This window comes from Suncus etruscus, chromosome 1 (assembly GCF_024139225.1).
Source record: "Suncus etruscus isolate mSunEtr1 chromosome 1, mSunEtr1.pri.cur, whole genome shotgun sequence".
NCBI lineage: Eukaryota > Metazoa > Chordata > Mammalia > Eulipotyphla > Soricidae > Suncus > Suncus etruscus.
The window spans coordinates 143343259-143358263 of NC_064848.1; the positions used below are offsets into that span (position 1 = coordinate 143343259).

At 38.6% G+C, this 15005-nt stretch overlaps 1 pseudogene; it reads right to left on the minus strand.

Annotated features, from left to right (window-relative positions):
- Positions 1 to 2790: 2790 nt before the first annotated feature.
- LOC126020595 (40S ribosomal protein S15a-like) lies at positions 2791 to 5510 on the minus strand (annotated as a pseudogene).
- Positions 5511 to 15005: the final 9495 nt, after the last annotated feature.

Sequence of the window (15005 nt, forward strand, 5' to 3'; positions counted from 1 at the left end):
GCAGAGAGATTGGAACCAAGTAGAAATGTAATAATTTTTTTTACATTTATGAAGGTTTTTATTATAATCTTTTACTTTTAAGTACAGATACTTGAGAATTATATATAATATTTTTTAACAAAGTCAAAATTCCCTTTTAAGAATTAAACACACTTTTACATTTTAATAGGCCTAGTCAGATTTTTGTTTAAAATGTTACACTGGTGATGGGTGGTGTTCTTTACATGAATGAAACCCAAATACAATCATGTATGTAATAAAGTTGGTTAAATTAAATAAATAAATAAATAAATAATCCCCCGCCAAAAAAGAAAGTATAAATAAATAAATAAATAAAAATAAAAAAATTTTTTTCTCTCTCTTCATTCCTACTAAATTGTGTATTTGTAGGATTTATCTAGTTTGTGTGAATTTTAAAATGCATGAGCATAGAATTATTTATACTATTAATTACTTAAATTTATAGACCTATTTTTAAAAGGAAAATAAACAGTTTTTGAATATTTTTATCAACTACTCATTGATTTACAATTCTCTGAAATTTCAGGAGTTTAATTTTATTCATCTATATGTATATAAGTGTCATTACCTCCACATACATATCTCTCTTACGTGTAGAATATAAAGAAACTTAGTAAGAGAACAATAAATGGCCCCAGTCATCAGAACTGGAGATTCTATCTAGAGACCTGGAAGTAGTGATGGCTGGGAGGGGACCTTGGGATACTTGTAGAGGGAAATAGGCACTTTGGTGATGGGTGTGATGTTGAAATGATGTATGCATGAAAATTATAGTTAATAATATTACAAATCTTGATACGTTGGTTTAAAAATTGTTTTTGTTTGTTTGTTTGGTTTTTGTTTTTGGGACACACCTGGTGATGCTTAGGGGTTACTCCTGGCTATGCAATCAGAAATTGCTCTTGGTTTGGGGGACCATATGGGACTATGGGGGATCAAACTGTGGTTTGTCCTAGGTTAGCACATGCAAGGCAAATGCCCTACTGCTGCACCCCACTTTGGCCCCTAAAAAATTGTTTTAAAGAGTGAGAAAAGATGAAAGGTTAAGGAAAACATGATCTGGAAGAAAAAAATATAATTAATAGTATTACAAATCTTGGTACCTTGGTTTAAAAAATTATTGTTTTTTTATTTTTTGTTTTTTGTTTTTGTTTTTGGGCCACTTTCAGCAGCACTCAGTGATTACTCCTGGTTCTGCACTCAGAAATTGATCCTGGCGTTGGGGGCCCATATGGGACGCTCGGGGATCAAACCCAGGTCTGTCCTGGGTCAGCTGCATGCAAGGCACAAGTCCCACCACTGTTCTATTGCTCCAGCCCCTTATTTTTACTTTTTTACAAGTCAATTCTTTAATTGAATCATTGTGAGATACAAAATTGCAAAGTTGTTCATGATTGAGTTTCAGTCATACAGTGTACAACACCTTTCACTCATGCATATTTCTAGCCACCAGTGTCCCTAGTTTCCACCCTTCCTGCCTCTATGGCATATACTTTCTCTCTCTTCTTTTCTCTCTCTCCCTTTCTCTCTCTTCCTTTTTAGGGAATTCCTCTGTATTCCTATGTTCATTGCAGCACTATTCACAATATCCAATGCCTGGGATTCAAGTGCCTGGGAACAGATGAATAGATAAAAAAAATTGTGGTACATCTATACAATAAAATACTATGCAGCTGTTATGAAAAATAAAGTCATGAAATTTGTTTATGCATGATGGACATGGAGCAACTTATACTGAGTAAAATGAGTCAGAGAGGTAAGGATAGGCATACAATGATCCCACTCATTTGTGGGATATAAAAAAAGAGGAGAGATTATGTAATTAATATGCAAAGACAATTGAGACTAGGGTCAGGAGGACCAGTTCATGGTAGGAAATTTGCCACAAAGTAGGTGGGAGTGTAGCTAGAACAGAGAAGGAACCAGTATGACATTATTAGTTGGAAATGATCACTCTGGACAAGAACTTGGTGCTGAAAGGAGATGAAGTGATATGCATGATACCCTTCAGTAACAATATTGCAAATCATGGTGTCTGAAAGAAAAGTTTTTAAAGTAGAATTAGCATCCAATCCAATAGTTCCACTTCAAAGCAACTAGTCAAGTGAATTGAAAATAGAGTCCATTGACATTCATAGCAGTCTGCACACAATAGCCAAAAGGTGGAAGTAATCCAAGTATCCATCTAGAGATAACTGGGTAAATGAAATATATTTTATATATATATACATATATATAGATAGATAGATAGATAAGACTTATTCATTTTGAAAGGAAGAACATTCAAGCACATGTTACAACATGGATAAGGCCATGATGCTAAATGGAGTAAGTCAAGCCCATCCTATATGCTCTGACAGGATAGAAAAGAGTGAGGTGTGAGGAAGATAAAAGGAGAGCAACTGTTTAATAAAAAGAGTTTCACTTTCATACTATGAATCGAATTTTGGACATATATAATGAATTCTCAGCAATGTGAGTAGACCTCATGCCACAGAAACATCCACTGTGAAAAGGTTCTGAAGGCCAATGTTCCATGTACGTGGCGGTAGTTTTCTTTTTTTTTTTGGGGGGTCACACCAAAAATGCTCAGGGGTTACTCCTGGCTCTATGCTCAGAAATCTCTCCTGGCAGGCTCAGGGGACCATATGGGATGCTGGGATTCGAACCACTGTCCTTCTGCATGCAAGGCAAACGCTTTACCTCCATGCTATCTCTCTGGCCCCACATGGCGGTAGTTTTTATTGATCTATTGAGGCATCATGTTATTTACACCTCTATTACATCCTGGGGGGAGGTATTTCCAGGACACTTTCCTCTGGTATGTTTTCCTCTTGCCTCCTCATGCTCCATGATGCCAGTTGAGGTATTCAGTACAAAGGAACTAAATTGATAGGATGAGAGAAGGTTATCTGGCTTTTTTTTTTTTTTAGATCTTTGCAGCTGTGCATCTAATCTGGGGTTTGTGGCTATACTGAACCAACATTATTACAACACAGCAACTTTCCCTGCTCTGTGATCATCAATGATTTCAAATCTTTTGCTGTAATCGTGCTTCATCATCACTCCTAGCATCTGGACAGTGACTTGAGATCACAGCCTTCCGGGAACTTAGTGTATGCCTATCTTTTCAGCATTGCTGGTGCTCTTGAGGACATCAGCCAAGATATTCATGCTTACCAGGATGGCAATATGGAAAGATGACAGGAAGAGGACAGATGAGCCAAACACCCAGAGGAAGCTTTAGTTGTTTATTTGTTTTAAGCTGTAGTCTGAAGAGCAACTCAGTTCCTAAATAGTTAAAACCCCATTTCTCTGAACATAATTTTCATTTAGTAGACTCTAACCAAGCCATATATCACTTCCAGAATGAATTTACAGTCAAGTTGGACTCCTGAATAACTTAATGTGGTCAGGAACAAAAATCAAAACCCAACAGAGGGAGAGCTGCTGGAGGGCCCCTTAATAATTAATGAACTTTGGAAAAGGCCCTGGGCTTCTATTTGTAATGAAAATAGGATGCATATGCAGAACTGGTGGTATCTGCAAGACTCTTTACAGAGAAGATAATTTAATCATAGACTCATTCCCCTGGGTATTTGCGGACAGTACAGGGCCAAATGTCAGGTTTGTCACCTTTTCTTCTGATGGTTACTGAGTTTTTATTTTCTCCAAAAATATGCAAGGCCAGTATTCTGTGACTCCCAAAGACCTCATGCCATGACATAAAATCTCTAGTGAGTACACACCTTTCATATTTGACTTTATAAATTTTATTAGAAGAATGCTGGAGCGGTGGCACAAGCACTCAGGGGCTACTCCTGGCTCTATGCTCAGAAAGCACCCCTCAGCAGGCTTCGGGGACCATATAGGAATGCCGGGATTCGAACCACCATCCTTCTGCATGCAAGGCAAACGCCTTACCACTGTGCTATCTCTCTGGCCCCTATTCCCTACTCTTATAGGTTTGCATCATCAGAGATTTTAAAGAAAAGAATGCAACTTCCCAGATAGTGGGAGCAATGAAGGATGTTCTCTAAAAACAGCATCCATGAGGCCCACATGGCTATAAAGGGTTGCTCTAAAGTGACCAACAGAACTGGACTTGATTCTTTTCTTCTCTTAGGCTGGAATTTATACCATAGACTCACCTGGGCTTCCAACTTGACAGATTTTGGGCACTAAATAAATTCCAAAATTATGTGGACCATTTTAAAGTACGATAACTATATTAATAATAGTTCTGTCATTGTGATTGAAGGAGTAAAGGTTTACATCAGATATTTCAAAAGACCTATGTCACAGGAATCTTTTAAAAACTAGGTGTTCCAGCATGCCTACTTCCAATGTGCCAACATGCCTACTTTACTGTCCTTTGGACCCCTATATCTTTTGTGCCTCTGCCTCCCCCCCACTCTCTCCTGGTAATTTGAGTTTTGAAGTCTGATTCAAGGTTAGTTTTGAAATGGTTTTGCCTATACCCTGTTTTTATATTCCACCTACAAATGAGACTTGTCTGTTTTATCTGAATGTATTTTGCTTAGTATAACATCCAATTCCAACTACATTGTGACAAATGGTGAGAATTCATTGTAGAGCTGAGTAGTATTCTTTATTACATTATTATTTATGTACATATTTATTTACTCACCCATTGTTAGCACTTGGGTTGCCTTAATTTCTTCACTATTATAAATATTTTTTTTTTGGTTTTTGGGTCACACCTGGCCAGCATTCAGGGGTTATTCCTGGCTCTATGCTCGGGGGACCATATGGGATGCCGGGACTCGAACCACTGTCCTTCTGCAAGCGCCTTATCTCTATGCTATCTCTCTGGCCCCACTATTATAAATATTTCTGCAATAAGCATAGGCATACTTTATGCACATATTCTTGTTTTATATATCATTTGAATAGATAGCTAGTAGTTAAAATGTTGGATCATATGGTAAGTCTATTATTAACATCTAGACAGACATCCCTACTGATTTCCAAGGAAGCTAGACTAGTTTTATTCCTGCCAATAATGCAGGAGGATTTCCCTCTTTCTTTCTAACCTTGCTAACAATTCTTATTGTTATGTCTGATGTATCAGCCATTATCACAGGTGTGAAGTAATATTTCACTGTAGTTTTTATTTGCATTTTCCTGATAAGTAATATGAGCATTTTTCATGTGCCTGTCGGACATCTATATGTTTTCTTTGGAAACATATCTATTCCTCTCTTTAACCCATATTTTTGATGGAGTAATTTATTTTGTTACTATTGTTACATTTTATGAGACCTCTCTATGCTTTCAGCTATTAGCTTCAGGTCAGATATATAATGCACAAGTGTTTTCTACCACTCAGTAAGCTGCCTTTTTATTTTACTGATAGTTTCTTTGCAGTGCTTTATAATTTGCTATATGCCCTGTCATTTTTTTATTTACCTTGCTGATGGAGTCGAGTCCCCCAAAACATCACTGAAGTCAATATTTGGGGGCATTTTTCTATTTTTTCCAATTTATTTTATGGTTTTAGGTTTAACATCTAAGTATTTAATCCATCTTACAATTCTAGATATGAAGTATGTACACATAACTTTAATTTTTTTAATTCTCTGAAGGAACCTGACTAATAATATACTTGCATTGTTGTAGAAATTTGAAACTTCTTTTTAGACATGATAGTGGCAAAGATTTGTGGATGGTAGAAGATAAAGCAATAGCAAAGTTCAGTATAAAGAGAACCATTGAATGAGAGCCAAAAAAGAAACACTCTGACTTCTGACCCTAACTGTGGAGTGAGAGAGATACTAGGCAGCCTAGAGAGTGTATGGTAAAGTTCATTTTTGTTGCCTTTCCAATTAGATATGAATGGCTTAAAGTTAGCATTTAGAACGCCATGATTGTTTGGCTTGATATGGCATTCCTCAAAGAGTTATCTCATTTGCATTTTGCTGGTTCCCTTGGGATTCTTGGTCTGTTGGCAGGTCAACAGATACTATATGATCTAGGCTGGCTTTATTTACTTCTGAAACTAGTAGAAGCTCTCCAAGGCCTCAAGGAAATGGACCTAGTTCCCCTATTATCAAACAGACTGGGCAAGTCTTCTTCAGAGGGTGAGCACAGTGTTTCCAAGAGCAACAAGTAAGAACAGTCCAGTACCCATGCATGTTTAAGTATCCATTAGAGTTCTATCAGCCAAAGCAAGTTATCCGGCCAATGCTAAATTCAAAAAGAGAAAAATCATTCTGCTTGAAGGAATGATCCACAAAGTCACAAGTCATGTGCGTTCACAGAGATAAGAAGAATTGGCCGGCCATCTTTGCTCTCTACCACTCCAATTTTGCCAGTTTCACACTTATTTCATTTGATTCTTCCTATAGTCATGGACAGTCGCAATTAGGACTGGCTTGGATTTAATCCCAGTTCTGGGCCTAAAGTAGTCCTTTTAGATACAGCCTTTGGATGCTGTTTTGTGCTTTGTAATTTCTTCAATTTCAGAGTTCAAGCACTTCTGAGGATGGATAACCTGCAAACTTAATTCTAAACTTGCATCTGAACAGATATATTTATTACTCAGGAGGAACACAGTGTCAGCAGCTTTCACTACAGTCTCTATACATTTGGGGGCAGTAATTTATGTTTATAAAGCACTTTTGCTGTGCAAGGCACTGTTTCCAAGAGAAGGTAAGATTCTCTGTAGAGAAAGTTAGCTGAGAAAATATACAATCTCAGGGTCAGAACTGTGGTGCAAGCGGTAAGGCATCTGCCTTGCACATGTTAATCTAGGACGAACTGCGGTTTGATCTTCCGATGTCCCATATAGTTCCCCAAGCCAGGAGTGATTTCTGAGCTCATAGCCAGGAATAATCCCTGAGTGTCACTGGGTGTGGCCAAAAAAGATAACAGTAAAATAAAAAATAATATACAGTGTCTTGGGAACAAGCAGTTGAACAATTCAGCTCATGACAAAGCACTCTTCTATGTAAAGGACTATGTGTAAAACCAAGAGTCACAATGCCCTACTGTCTCCTTATGAATGCCAGCATTTTTCAGTAGGCCCCTCTTTGCTTCTCATACCCCTTTTAAAAGTCTTTTTCTATAAAGGCTGGACTAGATGGCATTCCCACTAGTAGTGAATGAGAGTTCCTTTCTCCCCACATCCTCCTCATCAGTACTGATAGTTCTTGGGTTGTGTGTGTGTGTGTGTGTGTGTGTGTGTGTGTATGTAATATGTGCCAGTCTCTGTGGCATGAGATGGTACATCATTGTTGTTATTTTGTTTTGTTTTGTTTTGGAGGCCACACCCAGTGATGCTCAGGGGTTACTATGAGGGAGAGAGATAGATACAGAATAGCCCACTCATCGCTGGGATTTAAGAAAAATAAAAGATATTATTTTAATAACACCCAGAAACAATATAAATGAAGGCTGGAAGGACTGGCTATGATATGAAGCTTACACTAAAAGTGGTGAGTTCAGTTAGAGAAATAACTATACTAACAACTATCATGACAATGGTAGTGAGTGAGAGAAATAGAATGTCTGTCTCAAAGACAGGCAGGGGGGTGAGGAGAAGAGAGATAGGGGGCATTGGTGGTGGGAAGGTTGCACTGGTGAAGGGGGGCTGTTCTTTTTTATGACTGAAACCCAACTACAACCATGTTTATAATCATGGTGCTTAAGTAAAAATATTATTATTTATTTTTAAAAAGTCTCTCTAGGTTCTGCTGTGATGTTTGGCACATAAGATCTTTCTGTTTGTTCATTTTTCTTTTTGTTTTGTTTTCAGACCAGGTGGTAGTACTCAGAGACTACTACTAGTTTTGTGCTTAGGGGTCATGCCTAGCAATGCCCAGGGAATAGGACCTGGGCCTCCCTTATGCAAAACTTGCCCTCAGGCTTGTTGAGCTACTGCCAATACCACACATGAGATAATTCCATCTTTTCTTTTTTCAGGCCCTTTCCATTCTAGGAAAGCAGCATCATTTCTCCCCCTACAAAACACCTCCACACATACACACATACACTCCCCAACTTTTTGTGAGCAGGTTTTCTTTTATGCTGATGACTTCTTCACAAAAGACATCCAGGCCCATGGAGTTCTCTGCATTTATGTACTTCCCATTCCCTGAAAACCCCCTTTCTCCTCCACTCTATCTTCTTCTCTGCTGATCTAAGTCAGTGGCTACCTCATTTAGATGAGGCTTCAAGCATCCCTGGTTTGAGATACAGATTTGATCTGTGTTGTATCACCATACTGCATCAAACAGCTTCTTTATTAGCTCTACCTGTCAAGGATGGTAAAAGAGGGTAGTGATCTATGTCTACCCAAAACTCAGCCCCTTCCTGAGGTCCTGTAATTCTTTACTCATGTTGATTTTCCTTTAGTTACTGCTATTTGTAATTTTACAAAATTGTCAATGGTAGGCTTTTATGCACACAACATTCCAATATTACCCCCCAACCCCATAAGAATATCTGTTTCCTTCCACCATTGTCTTTGGTAACTCCCTCCTCCTTCCCACCTTTCCCTAATTTTTCAACCCTTTCCCCTTCTCATCTCAAGGCCATCATAAGCTTTCTTACATAGATCAATTGTTAGACTCTGTTGCTTTTTGTCTTTTGTTTTTCCTTTATTCTGCTTCTTTATATGTCACATATAAAAATAGCATTTTGTGTCTGTTCTTCTCTTCCTGATTTATTTCATTTAGTATGATCCCCACTACATTTTCACACATAGTGGTCTTGCATAATTTTATCTTATCTTATAGCCAAGTAGTATTCCATTGTGTATATATAACAACTCTTTTTTGTTTTTGTTTTGTTTTTGGGTCACACTCAGTAATGCTCAGGGGTTACTTACTCCTGACCATGCACTTAGAAATCGCTCCTGACTTAGAGGACCATGTGGGATGCTGGGGGATCCATCCTAGGTTAGCGCATGCAAGGCAAACACCTGACCGCTTGTGCCCCTATATAACAATTCTTAAACAAGATCAACCCAGTGGGGACTGGCCTTCTTCTACCTGGACTTACTTTAAAAAATATATATTGTTGGCCCAACCAAAATGTGAATTTTTTTCAATAAAGAGGCAAAAACTTTAACATTTTTGCATCCCATGGCATGAAACAAAGCCCTCTACAGAGTAGGGCATCAAGTAATCAAATTGATGATCATGTGACTTTTCATTAGAACCTCTTCTAGCATCTTCTAACCTATTCTAATTTCATTAGAATCTTTCTAATTTCTACCCACCATCTCATTCAAACATTATTCCTCTCTAGCCAAAGTCTATTGCTGTCTTTGAAATTTGGGGGTTCAGGTAATATTTCTTGCACAGTTCTTTCACTTGTTTTATATTTGCACTTCCTTCTGTTTTTATTATTCAATGCCAGTGGGATGCTTTGGTTATTAAGCTTTGTATCTCTCAAACTTTCTTTTCTCCCACCTCCTGAGATGATTTTATCCTGATTCCTGTCTCCTTTAATCTTCTTCTGAATGTCCTAGCATAATATCCTTAAGTCTTCATCTTTTCTTCCAAAAGATTTTATCAAGTCCCCTTTGGTTATAATTTTTAAGAATTTAATCATTTTGATCTTTAGTTGTTGTGACTTCCTTGAGGAAATCTACCTTTCTATCTACTACAAGTAATCTGAGCTAGAATTTTTAGTAATCCTTATCTAGTCCTCTATTCTGATTTTATTTGTGATCCGATGCTTGCAGTTCCTTGACAAACAATTTTTCATTGGCTTAATGTTTCTACCTTTGTCTATAAGCTTTTATGATGATCTCTTTCCAGATTGCTGTTTTTGTACTTGATTTTAGCATATCTATTGCATGGTATCTATTGTTAATTCTGTCCCAAAATGCCTGTTATCTGTTGGATTGAGTGTTAAGTCAGTTAAGTCATGCCTGAGCCTCATATTTATGTCTGCCATCATAATTTGAATATTTTCTGAATAATTTCTACAAAAAGCAAATGCAGTTCCTCAGCTTTTGGGTTTTATTTGGAGGCCACACCTGATTTATTCAGGACTTACTGCTAGCTCTGCTCTCAGGGGTCATACCTGGTGGTGCTCAATGGACCATTCAGGGTATCAGAGATTGAACCTTGGCTGGACACCTACCCACTGTACCATCGCTCTAGTGCAATTCCTAATTTGTTGCCAAACATTGTGACATTTTAAAGGACCCTACCCACCACATAGGGCCAGGGCTCCAGGTGACTCTCTGGTGGCTTTAATGTTTTCTCTCCTGACCCTAGTGGCAATGGACATAAAGCCACAATGGAAATTATTTGTGTAACTACTTGTCTGCATCTGTAGACCCACTAGGTTATCAGAAAATCAACTTACTACTGTCTGTAGAATCACTTCTTCAAAAAAAGTGATTTAAAAAAAGACAATCAAGCATATGCATTATATTATGTCGAAGTTAAAGTCCTGTTGGCACTGCTATAACACAGTACTGTGGACTGGTTGGTTTAAAGACTACAGAAATTACTTTTTCTGGTATGGAAGCTTGACTTGAATGAGGGTGCCAGGTTAGAGTTCTGGCAGAAGATCTCCCTCCAAATTGCAGCCTACTACCTTCTTGTTTGCACAGAGACACACATTTTTGTTTTGCCCAAGATCTACACTCCTGGGAAATTATTGTTCCCAGTATAGGAAACAGAACTTTCATCTCTGCACTTTCCTCTCATTCTCAATTGAGACAAGTTATAGGCTACTTATTGGGGAAAATAGTACATAAAACTATGAGTCAAAGCTACCAGGAGCTGGAAGTAGTAGTTAACACTTGCTTTCAAACTTAAACTCTATAACCCTCTCAACTGTTTACCCAGGTGTCCTTTCAGAGAAGGTGTCCTCTAAATTCTTCTACCCTGGGAGATCAAGACCCCCAACCTTCTTTATTATCACAGCCAGTTACCTTCATTCTCTCCATCCTCTTCATCCCTACCACTTACTAATTCCTGAAACTTAGGGTATTGATACCATCTCCCCCACACACCACACAATACTTCACACACACATAACTAACATACAACCCTGCCACACATGCACTTGCACACATATTATTACTGTATTCAATATCTCACAAGGGTCACACATTATGTTTCATGGCCACATTCTAAGAAGGAGATTCATACTTTTGGGGAAATTACAAAGTGGCATAGTTGTGGTTCCACATAGTGGCTGTGTATCCTGGAAGACCTGATTTGGATATTTTTTGGGGGGGCACATCCTGTGACGCTCGGGGGTTACTCCTGGTTATGAGCTCAAAAATCGCGCCTGACTTGGGGGACCATATGGGATACTGGGTGATCGAACCGCGGTCCGTCATAGGCTAGTGCAGGCAAGGCAGGCACCTTACCTCTAGCACCACCACGCTGGCCCCCTGATTTGGAATTTTTATTTTGTTATGAAATATGTCATTGGGAAGCTCAATTAGCACTTTTGAGTGTTTTTCTTTTCTTCTGTAATGGGCTAGCAATTTCTATTTAAGAAGACCATTGGAATAGTGATCGCGTCTATGCCTTCTAGAGGGGAAACTGCATTTCCCCTCTATTTGTGGCAAGCTTCCTACCATAGATTGGTCTTCCTGACCATTGTCTCTATTATCTTTGAATATTAATACCACATTATATTTTTAAATATTTCACAAATGAGTGTGATTAATCAATGTCTATTGCTCTCCCTCTAACTCATTTTGCTCAGAATACTACTTTCCATATCCACCCATGTATAAGCAAATTTTATTACTTCATTTTTTTCTAACAGCTGCATTGTATTCTATTGTGTAGATGTACCATTTTCTTTATCCACTCATCTATCTGCTCTTGGACACTTGGGTTGTTTCCAGATTCTGGAATAATGAGCCTCTGTTAATTCTATCTATATATGTATTTAGCTATATATACATGTATTTTATACGTATAGTGTGTACAACATATTGCAATATAATATCACATGCAATAAAATAATTTCTATGATATAGAATGATAGAGTAAAATAATATATGTTATATGCATATAGTATATATACATATTATGGTATATCTATTTTGGGTATAGATATACATAGAATCAAGTACAAAACTAGTATAGGGTAAGCAAGAATAAATAGAAGCAACTCTGTTTTTTATGCTAATGCAAAGAGTCTAGAAGAATCCAGCCAAGGGAACATTTTGATGAACTAGCAAAAGAAAAGATTGAGGAGTGAGAGGTCTTAGTTCTTGTTTATGTTCAACTACTGGCAAGTCAGGCTATGTGGGATGTGAAGAATCATCAATCCTGCAAAAGAAAGAGCTGGATTTGTGTGGAAATGCTACTACCCTCATCATTACATTAATTGCCAGGGTTGATTGGGCTGATCTTCCTTCCCAGCTAGGCATTTGCCCTCTTCTTCATGTAATGCTATTTAGAGTCCTTTCTGTCCCTCACAAAACATATTCTGCTGAAGAGCCTTTCCATCCCAAATAGAGACGGCTTCCTCTTCAGTGTAGGGTATTTGAGCTATGTGCCCTCTGATAGAATCTTTAGACAATCTTTCAGAAAAGAGCTGGGCCAAAATGAACTTGCTACTGTTGTTTGTTTTGTTTTCTTGGATTTTGAGAAACATTTGGCCATGCTTAGGATTTACACCTGGTTCTGTGTTTGAGGGTCACTCATGACAGTCTTCAGGGGACTGTTTGATTTGGTTTTGGGAGCACACCCAGCATTGCTCAGGGTTTTTATGCTTGGAAGGTTATTCTAAATGGTGTCAGGAAATGATACAATCCTAGGGATCAAACCTAATCAGTGCAAGGCATGTACTCAGGGGCTAGAGAGATAGTTCTGTGAGTAGAGCCAACCCAGATTTGATTCTCCAGCACCCCATACAGTCTTCTTAGTCCACCAGGAGTTACTCATGAGTGCAGGACAAGGTTAGCTCTGAGCACAGCAGAGAGTGCCTCTTTCTCCCCTCAAAAAAGCATGTGCTCAGTCTATTGATTATCTGACTTTTTTTTTTTTTGAGAGTGATGGTAGTGATGATGATGTGTGTAGCAGCTATTCCTGCCAATTCTTGGCCAATTTGGTTGGCTATTCAATTTGAGAGCATGAGAATGTGGTGCTGTTCAGGCCTTGTAAGGCCAAAGATTGCACTGGTCACCCCAGCAGTGCTTGAGAGCTTCAAGGTCTACAGTAACCTATGATGTTCAGGGGACCATATGGTACTGTGGAGAAAGTTGATATTAGCTATATTCCAGACACATCACTAATGCCAATACTAATTTTCTGGTGGCTGGAGAGACAGCTGGTAGGGCACTTGCCTTGCCCACAGCTGAACTGTGCTTGATCCCTTGCATTCCATATGGTCCTCTCTGAACACTGTCAGGGTGATCCCTGGGTGCAGAGCCAGGAATAACCCCTGAGCACTGCCAGGTGTGGCCTCAAAACAAAATATATATACTATCTCTCTGGCCCTGTATGATTTTTCAGTTTTTGAAGAGGATTCTTCTGTGAATCTGAAACTAACTCAACCTTAAGACATCTTCTTTAATAGACTGACCTTGGCAAGATTTGCTTTGCTAAAAATAATACATAACTAAACTGGCTTTCCTTCTTCCTTCCCTCCTTCCCTAAGACAATTAACTAGAATCGGGTTCAGTGGGGTGAGAGTGGGGAAACATTCTTAGACTATTTGTGCCTAGAGAAAGAAAAAAAATCATGCAAGACAAACCCAGCAGAAAGAGTTTCTTTCGTCGAGGTCTTTTCATTTATGACTAGTAAGATAATGAAGGAAGGTAATTCTGCAAGCTTTATGTCAGTTTTAACAGTCCCTCAAGCACCGAGGATGATAATAGCCAATGGATGGTGTCCATAAGGATTTTTTTTCTCTTCCTCTGACAGCCATTGACAGGATCATTGTGCATTTGCAACAGTTCTTACTGAAGCATGGAGAAAAGGCCTGTGAGGCCAGGAGGATGAGGGCAATTTCCCTGCTAGGATCTGTATTGTCATCACTATGCAATAATGGTTACTTTAATTTCCATTCTTTTCTGTAGCGTGTCTCTTTTTACTTTGAGGATCCTTGGGCTATGGGATTTGGGTCACATAAAATCACAGCAGCATAAAAATCATGCTTTGTAATTTTGCAGGAGTATTTCATACAACTGCAAAGATCATCAATGTAGCAAGATTAAAACACTTATCTATCTATACAGGTCACTTAACTAATAGAGTCATTTAAGGAATCCCAACAGCTTTTCAGGAGCTTTTAGATACTGTTATTCAGATACTTCTCTTCTTTGGATTGCTACACCCCTGCCAGTTTTTCTCCCCAACGACGTTGATTTATTGTGGGGTAAGGGGGGAAGAATAGGGTGTAAATCAATTGCAAGTCAGTCATTGTTAATTCTCTGTATTATCCACAATCATATCATAAGGACAGGAACTAAATTATTTCATTAAAACTGTTTGAATTTCACCCTCACCTCCATGTACCTCACTCTGCACAAATAACATTTGTAGTAAACTTTCTAGTGTTTAAACTAGTCTAGTAAAATTTCTAGTGTTATTAGTCTTGCAACAGAGATCATTAGAAACATCAAACATTTCCAGTGACTCAGCAAAAAAAAAATTATGTGAACCAAGCAGGATGGATGGGTAGATCCTAGCTAGGATGGGATGAAAAATTTTCTGAGGGAACTCAAGATTAGAAGAAAACATTCTTGGACTCAAAGAGGAGTGAAAATGAGAAAGACAAGCAAAAGAAGAAATAAAGCCAGTGAGATAATGGACTAAAGAGCTCAATAGTAGAAAGTGTACCAAAAGAACGGGGGAAAACATCTCAGTCCCCTGCCCAGGGCTGCACTCTGGGATTAGGAAACTGGAGGGGGAGTGACTACAACTCCCAGAAGCCCCTGCGACGGCGCAGGCTCCTCGCTGCGTCAGTCTCCTAGACAACCCCAGTAACAAGATGGCGACCTCCGGGCGAGATTCCCAGTGGCC